This window comes from Camellia sinensis, chromosome 3, assembly GCF_055761805.1.
Source record: "Camellia sinensis isolate YWXY chromosome 3, ASM5576180v1, whole genome shotgun sequence".
NCBI lineage: Eukaryota > Viridiplantae > Streptophyta > Magnoliopsida > Ericales > Theaceae > Camellia > Camellia sinensis.
Genome location: NC_138963.1, coordinates 198,687,556 through 198,700,352, shown reverse-complemented (window position 1 = coordinate 198,700,352; position 12,797 = coordinate 198,687,556).

The window sequence follows — 12,797 nt, the reverse complement described above, 5'->3', positions numbered from 1 at the left end:
CTTCAGATCAAGAGGGCACATGGTATAACAATATTGAAGGTCGGCGAGGGTGATTCTGAGGTTTTCTTGCCTAGCTAAGGCTATAATACCATTAATTATCCTATAGGAATTGATAGTAAGTTGCATGGGGTTTAGCTTATAGAAATAGAGAACTTGACGAAAAAGGGGATCGAGTGGAAGCCGAAGTCCACATTCGATAAAAGCAACTACTGGAAAAGGCATTGTATGGTCTGTAGGCACGATAGTGTCATTATCCCCAGCCAGCTTAAGATGAACGTCGGCTGGGATAGAGAATTCTTGCCTAAAGTATTCAAGACTTGTTGGGGTATTTACCCTGTGCCTCCACATACCCATTGTGTCGACCTAAATTAAGAGGAATATGTTTCAGAAGACGGGCGTTTTTCAGGTTTCCCTAAAGATTAAGGGTTCTACAGACAAATCCCAAATCTACGAACTATTAAGATAAAGATCGGGGGCACAGATCTGGGGCAGATACAAAAAAGAGAAAACAAAAACGAGGTTTCAGATTCAAGAACAGAGGTATAATTTTCAGAAACAATAGAGGTACAGGAAAAAATCAAGAACAGCGGCAGAGAGAATGACGGAAAAACATAGAGGTTCAAAATATAGCCACAAAATTCAAGATACAAATAGATCCCAGACCTCGAGTAAGATCAGCAATGGCAACAGACTGACAATAGCGCATAAAGAAAATAAAAGAAATTAAAGGAAGGGGTCTTACCAGGAGAAGTGAAGCCAAGGCAATACTCGTTGAATCCAGAAACCAGTTGCGACAGCAAAAAAGGCTTTGCAAGAAATACGGGACTAAGAACAGTTCCAGAGAAGAAATTGAAGCAATGGCAGATTTGAAGAGGAAGAACGAGCTTTCGGAAGAGAAAGAGTAAAGAAGATGAAAAGAAAAAGTGAAGAAAAGATAGAGGCAAAAGAAGTTTTGTCAAAAATTTGAAACGGCGGCAAAAATAGGGCAATTATTGCGCCTAGGGTAACGCACGCGTCAGACGGCGCAGACGAACGAACAGACAGCTTCCAGGCGCGTCACTGACACGCTCAAACAAAGACGAAACACGTGGGAGAAACAGTTAGACATGAATGACAGCTCATGTGCATAGGGGAGTACGACCGAAGCCTCGTTCTCCGAAGAGAACACGTCGGCTGAAAGAAGATAACCTTGGCAAAGCAGTCTTCTTGAACCATTATTCAGAAAGGAAGTAAAAAAAAAAAAAAAAAAAAAAAAAAAAAATTCGGAATAGGTTCCATCACCTCAGAATGCCGAGGTAATAGAACCTAGGGGGCAGTTGTGGGGACATATTTTTTGAATACCAACACGTGGCATGGCGACGCCGACGTGTCAGCCGAGGTGCCACGTGCCCTGGTAGTTAAGCCGAGGTAATCTCGGAGAAGCCGAGGTCATCTCCTAAGATGTCGGAATCCGAAGATAAGGGACAAGAGTCCTGGAGCAAAAAGGGGACTTAATTAAGATAAGGATAAATCTCTTAGGGAGTTTATCTGTATCTCCTAAAGAGTCCAGAGTAAGCACTAAGATTGGAGTTCATAGAAGTCATACTTCTAGTTGGACTTGGATTGAGTACATTATAAAAGAAAGGCACCCCCGTGGGTCTAAGGTATGTAATTCAAACCTTGAGTATTCAGTTTAATACTTGACTATCCTTGAGAAACAGACTGACTTGATCGTCGGAGGGCCCCCGGGTGGAAGAACCACCGCCGGAGCTTTTTCTTTCTGTTACAGGTTGTCGGAGCCATCTATTCTGCCGGTGCTTTGCTGCTGATCACTAAACGGGCAGTGTGGTCAGATTTTTACCCACACAAAAATGTTATGTAATATTTTTGGTAGAGTGTAATGTTTTATATTTTTGTGAAAATATTGTATATATATTTTTAAAATAATGTGTAAGATTTATATAAAAACGTATAATATTATTATAAAATATATAATTTTCTTTTTAAATAATAAAGGAGTCGTTAATATCATTTCACTTTGTTCTAAATATATTCTATTTTTTGTCATTTATTATGCATAATTATATTAATACCCTTTCACATAAAATACTTCCTTAAAAAATTAAAATTTAAAGAGTATTAATATAGGGAAACACTAAAGAGTGTGTACTATATGCATCTTATAATTGAAAAAAATTTCATAATTTCAATTTTTTTAGTCATAACTATAAATTAAAAAAAAATATCATAATTAAATACAACATGAGGCTAACTAAAGAATTCGTGAGTTATAACTAAAATAATATCATAACTAAAGAAGAAAATTAATTACAAGTAGAAAAGAAAATGACATAACTAAGGATACATATGATATACTCTTTTTAAATGGTGTATATTAGAATTTCTCATTAATGTAACTATGTATAATAAGAATAAAGATGAGAGTATATTTGGAATAAAATGGAGTATGAATAGCAGCTTCCATCATAAATTATCATAATTTTATTAAAAAAAATATGTAACATTTATCACAAAATATTTAATATATATTACTCCTTTCATCCTAAAATAATAGTCCATTTTGGATAATCTAACTTTTTTTAGTAGTACAATTATTACACTTAAAAATATTAATATTCCAAAATTACCTTTTGATAGTATATTTTTTTTAGAAATATCAATTGTCATAATTGTATTTTTTGTGTTGTTAATGAATTTAAAATAGGGCAAAGTAAGAAATTCACATTATTTTAGTCCTTAATTTTTAAAAATGGACTAATATTTTAGAAAAATAAAAAATGAAATAACAAATTAATATTTTGGGACAGTGGAAATATAAAACTAAATGTGGTACATGTATGAAATAACAAATTAATATTTTGGGACAGTGGAAATATAAAACTAAATGTAGTACACATGTACCATAGCATTGGCCCGACTACTTACTACTAGTAATTTATTTTTCCCTGTTTGGAATTTGGGAGTAAGTAGTGTTACAAATAAACAAAATCGTTCGTGCACATGTTCGATCTCGGCTCTGTAAGGGCTCGTTTGAATTCGAACTCGAACTCGTTAAAATCTTAATAAATAAATCCAAACATATTAAAGTTTGGCTCGTTAGCTCGGCTCGTTAAATAGCTCATTTAACATTTATTATTTATATATTAAATTATATAAAAAATAAGTATAAAAATAAAATAAATATGTTATTTATAGATTTTAAAAATGTAAATGTAAATAATAGCCAACTAGAGATAATACATTTATATAATAATGGTAGTAGATATTATTGTTTTAGTAAAATATTAATTTTTCTTTTATTATATTTATATATATTGTATATATATAATTATATAATCAAAATTTTAATTGTAACTTTAGTTTTATATGCAAATATAAATTTATAATTTTTTTGGCTCGCTAAGACTCGTGAACAGGTTCAAGTTCGAATTAAGCCTAAAATGACTTGAATCGAGTTCGGTTCGTTAAATTTTTATTTAATTTGAATTTAATTAATAAATAAATAAATTCAAATTCGTTAAATAAATTTTTAATAAATAAGTTCAACCATATTAAAAACCAATTCTACCCAACTCGGATCGTTTGCCGCCCTAGAAGTTAAAACAAAACACGTTTAGATTTATATTTGGGAAAACAGCTTGCTTGGTTTCATTTTTTCAAAAATACTTTTCAAAAAATTTTACTTTCTTATTTTTCATGTTTTTTTGTTTTTACTAAATTTTTTTAATATTTTAAGTAATTTTTTTACTTTTTAAACACATGTAACATAAATACACCTAAAAAATAAAAAAATTGTAAAAAAAATCTTTTAACAATTCACTAAATGCCAAAAATACAAAAAAAAAATACAAGAATTCAAAATATTTTTTATATTTTTATGTATTTATTAATTTTTTAAAATATTTTTTCACAAATTTTTTACTTTTTAGATACATCTAAATAAGGTGCATCTAAAAAAGTAAAAAAAAATGTTTAAAATTTTAAAAATATTTCCTAAAAACAAAAAAATACAAAAATCAAAAAACTCAATTTTTTAAAAAACTTAATCTAAAAAATTCAAACCAAACATATTGAATAGGTTTTAAATTCTTTTACTAAATAAACAATTAAATATCTAACGTCCATAAAAATATAATTCTTATACACATATAAAATATTTAATCATTTATTTATTTATTTATTTTTTAATACCTCTAGTGTTATCCTTATATTTGTATATAATAGAGAAAGAAAAACCCATCAGTGGGGCTTTTCAATGCGCTAGATTTGAGATTTGGTCAACACGCGTAATGGTCAGATCAATAAAATAATTTTGATTTGGTAATCTTTTCCTGTAGCTCACGCGTAATTCTGTTTTGGAGTATTCTAGGGCAAATTATCTATCCTTTCCGAGATTCGAGATTTAGGTCACGTTTGGCAACATGTCGATTTAATTAAAAAATTATAAAAAAAATTAAAAAGTTAACAATTTATATTAAAAAGTTAAAAAAAAAAAATTTCTCTACTTTTTGCACATCTTTTTGTAAAAAATTAAAAAATTATTTCACACATACTAATTTTTTTTAGCTCATATTTTAGTCAAATAGCCAAAAAGTTACTAAATTAGCCTGTTCCCAAATGAGGCCTTAGTTAAATTATAGATTTTAGCCTAGGGATGGATAGCACTGGTTAAAGTTTAGAATTTAAGCTCTAAGGTCACAAGTTCAATTCCTTCATTCCTAGGCCAATCTTTTGGGCGAAACACAGTTGGTTAGGAGGTTGGACCTCAAGTTGTCTAATCAGCATTTGGTATGGGTTCAATGCTTCCCCGCTGTGCGAGTCCTGACTTAAGCAGAGCTTGTCTTGGGAGGTCGGGACCCCGCTGTGCGAGTCCTGACTTAAGCGTAGCTTGTCTTGGGAGGTCGGGGCAAGTTCTTAGGTTATAGTCTCCTCGCTCGAAACGACTAACAGGACATTCCGGTGATCTTTGCAAGAAGCGTTGCCTTGGACTTGCGGGAGGATATGAAAGATTTTCTTATAACAAAAAATATATATAGATTTTTTTTTTTAAGTTTTAAAAATTATATCCCTTCTTCAAGGTTTATATTCATATAATAATTTAAATCCTACCGTTAACTAAACATTAAGAATGATTAGCTGATATTATCAAAATATAAATTGATGGATGATATTGCCCCTGCTAAAATCCATCTGATAAATCAACAAAATTTACAAAAGAATTACTTTAGATGAAAAAAAAAATAAAAATTGGAACTATGTTTGATTTATTGTTTAAAAAAAATTCAAAATTTTAAAAATAAAATAAAAACTAATTTAATAAAAATAAATATGAAAAAATATATTTAATTTGTAAAAATTATTTCTAACCACTCAAAAGATAAAATTATATAAAAATAAAAATTATTTTTTATTTTTTTTCCAAATTAATTTTTAATTTAAAAAAAAATTAAAAAAAAAATTCTAAAAATCAAACCAAACATATTCTAAGAATTTTTTGACAAGTTATTTCTTGTGTTTTTAACTTATTTAATTATTTGTTAATTTTATGATATTTTCACTATCTAATACTACAACATATAAGAGTTTTAGAAACCAATTTTTTTGATCTCTAAAATTGAAAATTTTGTTGCAAAAGACATTTATAGACTAATTTTTATCGTTATGACGATAGTCGCTAAAAGATCGTCCTGAAAAGTCAAAAATAAAGCTTTTAACGATAAAATTTTTAAAATATCGATAATAAATACACTTTTAAGGACAAAATAATTTGGCCTCAAAATGGTTTATTTTTTGAGACAAAAAATTTGATACAAAAAAGATAATAATTAATCACTAATGTTCAATTTTTGTTGCTAAAAATATAATAACGACACTTTTCACAACAAAAATATTTGGTCCCTACAAATAATTGTTCCTAAATTTTGGTCTCTAAAACTTAATTTTTTATAGTGTGATAAGTTTTTTTCCATTTTAATTTTGCATTTCGTAAATTATTTAAAAATGATAATTTAGCTAAACCTCAGAGGGAAATCTGTAATTTAGCTAAACCTCAGGGGAATCTATAATTTAGCTAAACCTCAAGGGGGTGCAGGTAATTTGTCCTTATTTGTCAAAAAGGCATTGTAGTCAATTTATGATATCCGTTAACGGTGTTAATTGCGATAGAGTGGGATGTAATGTTTGAAATCTCATGAGGAAATCTGTAATTTCGTTATACCTCAAGGGAGGTGTAAGTAATTTACCCAGAATTCTATTATATAGCTTTCATATTATATTTTTAGTTATGTTATATTTTTTTAATTATATTTAATTTTTTTAATTATAACATTATTTTGAGATATTTAATTATGATTTTTTTTTATGCTTAGTTATAATTTTTTTTATTTAATTAGTTATGACTCAAAAAAGATAAAATTAAGTCATTTTTTTTTTTAAATTATAAAGTGCATGTATACCATAGTCTTTGTTTTTGTTATTGTTTTTATTTCTCTTAAAAATTGTTCCTATCTAAATAAAAATAAGGGTAAACTTCACTTTACCTCCCTATAATTTGGGCCATGTGCGGATTACCTCATTGAGGTTCGAATATCACCACATAACTCGCTTGTGGTTGGTAGACTAAAACGTACATTAACTTCTATTAACAGAAGCTGTAAATTAACAGTTTTACCCTTCTCTTACCCTTCTCTCTCTTTTTCTCTCTTTCTCTTCCTTCCATTCTTCTTTATCATACCCAGAAGTGATATACCTCTCTCTCTCTCTCTCTCTCTCTCTCTCTCTTCTCTCTCTTCTTCTTCCTCCACACCCATTCAACAAATTTCCACTTCCATTCAACAAAACACTTGATTTGGCTTGATGCTACCAACTCTAACACACACACACACACACACACACACATAAACCTGCAAATTGCATACATATAATCTATATATATATATATATATATATTCCTAAAATCTGTTAAGACGCTTAAGATCAAACTATATTAAAAGAAATCTAAAAAAAATCTAGTTTTTATAAAGTGTATATATATATATATATATATATTCACTATTATATATTTATGAGATTTGATCTTCAATTTAAGAATGAGCTCAAGAAAAAAAAAAAAAAAAAACCTGTAGATCTAATGATGTAATTGATGGTAGCTTCGAAAATTAAAACCAAACAGGTCTTAGTTTGTTTATGTTGAATCAGATGTAACCTTGTGAATTTGATTGTAGAGGTTTGTTGATTTGGGTTATGTGCAAAAAGTGTGGCTGGATAAGAATACAAGAAAGCTTTTGTTTGTCAATTTCTTCAAACGGGTTGGCAATTACTGGAGTTGATGGAGATACTGGAACCGTATTCCGACCGATGAATCTAGGTGAGGACTTGAAATTGTTGTTGATTTTTGTTACTTCTGTGGGTACTTTGAATATATACATATATATAGCTGCAGATTATATATATACATTAATTTTTGATAAAAATTATGTTGTTTAAATTAATTTAGGTTTTTGTTTTGGGTTGTAATTTTAGAGAGAGAATGAGGATGACCCATGGCATGCCTTTGCAAATTTAAAGATGTTCTAGGGGTATTTTGGTCTTAAAATGTAACTTACTCTTTGTATGGGCGTTTGAACTACACAGTCCGTTAACTTGGCTGGAAAAGTGAACGGTTCATTTTAGTCCACCAACTACAAAGGGATTATGTAGTAATATTTGAATGTTAGGAAAGTAATCTACACATGACCCAAATTATAGGGAGTAAAGTGAAGTTTGTCCTAAAAATAAAATAAACAATTGTTGCTTTTTCTTGCTTTGAGAAAACCGGGCTTGCTTCAAAATTTTCAAACTTAGATTAAAAAAATATATTTTTGATTATTTTTAAAGTAATTTTTATTTATTTTATTCTATCTCTCTCCAACTACTGTCAGGGACAAAACCACGATTCTGTCTTTGGGGGCCAAAATGTAAAATAAAAACTTTCATTTCATGCAGATTTATTTTTCTTTTAAATTAAGTTTTTATTTACTGATCAAATTGCTTTTTTTTTATTTTGAAAAACCGTTAATTGTAGGAGCCACTCACTTGAGCAATATGCACTACATAAGAAATAAATTTAAAAAAATTTACAAAATTTACATAAAAAAGAAAAAAACATTTTGTTTGTCATAGAATATAATACCCGAAACCAGCGAGTGAGAAGACGGCTTCCGTTCCCAAAAAAAGGTCTGCTGAGACGCAGCCATCAGAGTCCACACAATCAAAGAAGCCGAGGTCATCGTCTGCGACGACCTCGGGGTCCAGAATACCAAAAGTCCCCTGGACGCCTGAAATTACTTTAGAAGATAAGCCTGTTCTTGCCAGCGATAGTGCCGACGACATTAATGTCGGCGTAGCACTTAGTACCGCCCTACTTCTCCCAGGTGATCTTGAGCGGAATGCCAAGATGAGTGAGTACGAGAACTATGCTTTTATGCTCCAACGTTCTGTCCAAGTAAGTGTCTTTACATGGACACTTGTTTTCTCTTTTACTTTGTAAAATTGTAATAATTTTTGCCCTGTGCTCTTTCAGGCCATTCAACATGCCCACTCTCTTTTTATGCAAGCTTTTGAAAATAGGGCGAAGTTGGCCGACATGAAGAGGGAGGTTTCTGCCCTTAAAAAGGAGAACAAAACTCTTCAATCAAAAATGAAAAAACTGGAAGACCAGGCTGAGGCTGCAACCAAAGCCCAAACCCTAGCCGAAGAAAAGGCCGAATCTGCTGAGGCCATCAAGAAGGTTGCCGAGGCCAAGAAGAGAGAGGCCGAGGACAAAAAGGCCCAAGCCGAAAAGGAACTTCAGGAGGCCTTGGTCACTAAAGACGCTGAAATCAAAGAGGCCGACGAAAAAGCCTATGCCCAAGGAATGGCCGATGTTACAGAGGAATACAAATTACAAGTTAGGCAGGCATGCAACAGGGGCTTTTCCCTTGTTTGGATGTTCCTGGCCAAAAAGCTCAATATTTCTGAAGATTCACCTCTGCGCAAGGCCGAAGCTATTCCTCTCCCATTCCCTCATCCTCCTCCACCTCCAAGTCAAGCTGAAGAAGAATCTGAATCTGAGTCTGAAGATGAGGAGGAAGGTGAGGATGAGGCTTTAGTAAGGAAATCCATGGAGGCTGTGGGGCCTAAGTCTCCTTCTCTGAATGAGCAGGTCTTGGACCTGACTCAAGATGATGATGGTGATGCAGTCGCCAAGGAAACTACTCCTGAACAGGCCTCATCTGACGTTCCTTCAGCTGAAAAAAGTCTTGATAAAACCCTTGCGCAGATTGACGCCGAAATTGAAGCGGAAAAGACTGCCGAAGTAGTTCTTCAGGAGTCAGCCGAGGTAGTTCTCCAAGAATCGGCCGAGGTCCAGTCTCAAATTGCGCCTGAAGTAGAAGAATCATAACTTTGATGTCCCTCTTTTCTTGTCTTTTGTACTTTTTTGTTTTCTGGACAATAGAAGCTTCTCTGTACGGCCAATGTGCCTTCTGTTTTGTGTTAGATATTTTAACATAACTATCTTTCTTTGAATGACTGCATTCTTTTTTGCCTTTTCTTTGACTGCCTCTGTTTGATTCTATACTTAGAATTTTTTGTATGCCTTTCATACTTTGCCTCCTTTGTGCAATCTTCTCAGGGTTACATACCTCGGGTATAATAGCTACAGAACTTTTACTTCGGCAAGATACTGACCTGCAAACTTTTCATAAATTCTAACGAGTGTGAAACATATACTACTCAATGTTAACTTTGCAAACTTTTTCTCAAGTTTCAACAAGTGTTTAAACGGTGATCTCGGTCTAGCCTACTTGTAAATTGCTACAAATTTCAACAAGAATTAACATATATTGTAACAGGGATCAACAAGGATTAACATAACAAGTGTTAAACAATAATCTATTTGTAAATTGCTGCGAATTTCAACAAGTGTTTAGACAGCATACTTAGCTTTTTCCTCAACCTGTAAATTGTTGCAAATTTCAACAGATGATCATATGTCAGCTTAACGTTATCTTGTAAATTGCTACAAATTTCACCAAGTGTTAAGCATCTTCTTTGGTTTAACCAACCTGTAGATTGCTACAAGTGTTTAGCAATAACCTCGGCTTTGCTTCAACTTGTAAATTGCTACGAATTTAAACAAGCGAAGAGAAACAGTAATCTTGGCTTAGCTTCAACTTGTAAATTGCTATAAATTTCAACAAGTGAAGATAAGGAACCATCTCAGCTTAACTTCAACTTGTAAATTGCTACAAATTTCAACAAGTGAAGATAAGGAACCATTCCGGCTTAACTTCAACTTATAAATTGCTACAAATTTCAACAAGTGAAGATAAGGAACCATCTCAACTTAACTTCAACTCGTAAATTGCTACAAATTTCAACAAGTGAAGATAAGGAACCATCTCAGCTTAGCTTCAACTTGTAAATTACTACAAATTTCAACAAGTGAGGATAAGGAACCATCTCATCTTAACTTCAACTTGTAAATTGCTACAAATTTCAACAAGTGAAGATAATGAACCATTCCGGTTTAACTTTAACTTGTAAATTGCTACAAATTTCAACAAGTGAAGATAAGGAACCATTCTGGCTTAACTTCGACTTGTAAATTGCTACAAATTTCAACAAGTAAAGATAAGGAACCATTTCGGCTTAACTTCGACTTGTAAATTGCTACAAATTTCAACAAGTGAAGATAAGGAACCATTCCGGCTTAACTTCAACTTGTAAATTACTACAAATTTCAACAAGTGAATTAAGTGTTTTCTGTCTTCTCTCTGCCCCCAATGTGAACCTGAGTTCTACTTGGGTTCTCATTATTCATGTCTCCAAAAACACCAATATGTAACTTTATCAATCATATGTGTTTAAAGAAAAGGGAAAAGATTTTATTGATGACATCGGCTAAAAATAATGCACATCTAATGATAGAAGAATTTCAAATTACAAGTGTTCCAAGGTCTTGATAGTGCTTTGCCCTTGTTATCTTCAAGCCAATAAGCTCCATTGCCTAATACCGAAGTAATTCTGTAGGGTCCTTCCCAGTTTGGGCCAAGCTTGCCCTCTCTGGGATCCTTCTTGTTGCCGACGACTTTTCTCAGGACTAGGTTGCCGACTTGAAAATCTCTTGGATTGACCTTTTTGTTGTAAGTTCTGGCAAGCTGTTGCTGGTATACTGCGAGTTGAATTGCAGCGTTCTCTCTTCGTTCTTCCAAAAAATCCAGATCTCGGGCTAAGAGTATGTCATTTGTCCCGTTCTCAACTCCCTGGGTTCAGATCCTTGGGATGCCGACTTCCAATGGAATGACTGCTTCTGTGCTATAAGCCATGGCAAAGGGGGATTCCCCTGTTGATCTTCTCGGCGTAGTCCGATATGCCCAAAGCACGTTGGGCAATTCGTTTACCCACTTTCCTTTTGCTGCCTGCAGCCTCTTCTTTATTCCATCCAAAATTACTTTATTGGATGCTTCTGCTTGCCCATTACTTTGGGGAAAACTTGGTGTTGAAAAGTAATTCTTGATCTTGAATTTCGCACAAAAGTTCTTGATGAGTTTGCTGTCAAACTGTGTTCCGTTGTCGGCAACTATTACCCTTAGAATCCCAAATCTGGTGATGATGTTTCTCCATATAAAGTTCTTGACGTCCACATCTCGGATTTTGGCAAGAGGTTCTGCCTCTATCCACTTCGTAAAGTAATCTGTTGCTACTAACAAGTATTTTCTCTACCCAGTTGCCTGGAGAAGTTGCCCAACAAGATCCATGCCCCATTGGGCAAACGGCCAAGGGCTGGATACTGGGTTTAGGTCAGCAGCTGGCTGATGTATCAAAGGTGCAAACCTTTGGCATTGTTCACACTTCTTCACGTAGGCTTCAGCATCCTTTTGCATGTAGGGCCATTAATACCCCTAGGTAATGGCCCTGTGGGCTAATGATCTGCCCCCAGCATGGCTTCCACAAATTCCTTCATGAATTTCATATAGGAAATCTTCAACCTGCAAAGGGTGTACGCACCTTAAAAGGGGTCCAGTGAAGGACCTTCTGTAGAGGTGTCCATTTGCTGTCAGACTGAATCTTGCTGATTTCAATCTGACTTTGTGTGCCTCCTTACGATCTTCAGGCAGCTTTCCTTCTTTTAGGAATGCAACAATTGCATCCATCCAGCTTGGCCCCATATCCACACACATTGTTTCCTGCTCTGTGCTCTGTGGTTCTATGCTCGGGCCCGACATATAGTCGATCATAATTGTCCTTGTTTTTCCAGTCTGTATTGAACTTGCCAGGTTAGCCAACGTGTCGGCGTGGGTGTTGTCATATCGGCTAACTTGGAGTAGTCGGCAGTTCTGAAATAGGGCTGCCAATCTGATGACCTCTTTTGCATATGCCGACATTCTTTCATCTCTGGTTGCAAATTCTCCTATTGACTGGTTAACAATAAGCTGTGAATCATAAAAAACTATTACCTCATCTGCTTCTGCTGCCAGTTTTAGCCCTGCAATTAATGCTTCGTATTCCGCGTCATTGTTTGAGGCCTTGAACCCCAAACAGATGGACTGTTCTATTATTTCTCCATCTGGAGATATCAGCAGCACTCCTGCCCTCGCGCCTTGTCGGTTCGAACTTCCATCGACAAACAGTCTGAATGAGTCACCGATGTAGATGCTGTAGGGTCTGAGTTTTTCCTTCCTTTGCTCTTTTGCCTTAGGCTAGGATTCTCTTTACTTGCTGGGACAATGCTCATCCTGGCTCAACGGAGCCCGATGTTCGATGGTTTCAGGCGT